The sequence below is a fragment of the Sinocyclocheilus grahami genome, unplaced genomic scaffold (genome assembly GCF_001515645.1).
Source record: "Sinocyclocheilus grahami isolate Dianchi unplaced genomic scaffold, SAMN03320097.WGS_v1.1 scaffold1316.1, whole genome shotgun sequence".
NCBI lineage: Eukaryota > Metazoa > Chordata > Actinopteri > Cypriniformes > Cyprinidae > Sinocyclocheilus > Sinocyclocheilus grahami.
Window position 1 is genome coordinate 136,917 of NW_015506495.1, and position 887 is coordinate 137,803.

The following is an 887-nucleotide window of genomic DNA, read 5'->3' on the forward strand; positions in this document are numbered from 1 at the left end:
TTAATACACGAGTTTCACAATTTGAGTTGAATTACTGAAATAAATGAACTTTTCCACCACATTCTAATTTATTGAGATGCACCTGTATTGCTGAGCATTAAAGGAATAATTCACCCAAAATGTAAAACTATATCTCATTCAAACTTCTACATATTCAAACAGTGTCACAATAGGTTACAAAACACAAAAGTGAACCACCAGATTTGGTGATTAAGATTTGGAGGTTACATTTGCTTTGATGGTGTTTTGTGTCAGTTTCAGAACTTATGGTCACTATATGAAAAAATGAAAAAAAGAGCAGTGTGAACATAACTCCTTTTATGTTTAATAGAAACGCCCAGTGTTATATGGGTTTGGAATGACATAAGGGTGAGTAAATAACGACTTCTTTGGATGAACTACTCCCTTAATGTCTCCTCGGATTCACTTACTACTATGACAACTTAATCAGTGAATCTAGCTTGTTTTTTTTGTAACAAAACATATCATTGGCTGAAAATGAAAATAATAGTTCTTTATTACTGACTTACACTACTACCTCTCATGTTTACTATGGTTATTTGTAACACGTGTTGCTGTAATCACAGTGACCTCTGCTGGAATAGAATAGAATTAAGGGTTCCTGTAGTATGTTATGAGAGATCAACATGTAAAGTACTCAAATATATTTTTTGAGTAGACCATGCTTGTTCAAAAAAAGGAATTGATCAATTGAAAATTGAATAAAATAAAAACGGGGCATTTCTGATGAGAAAATATTTAATTATTTGATTCAGCATTTGTCAAGTCAATCATTCAACAAAGTTTACAGCCTACTGTATATATATATATATATATATATATATATATATATATATATATATATATATATATAAAAAGAATATATA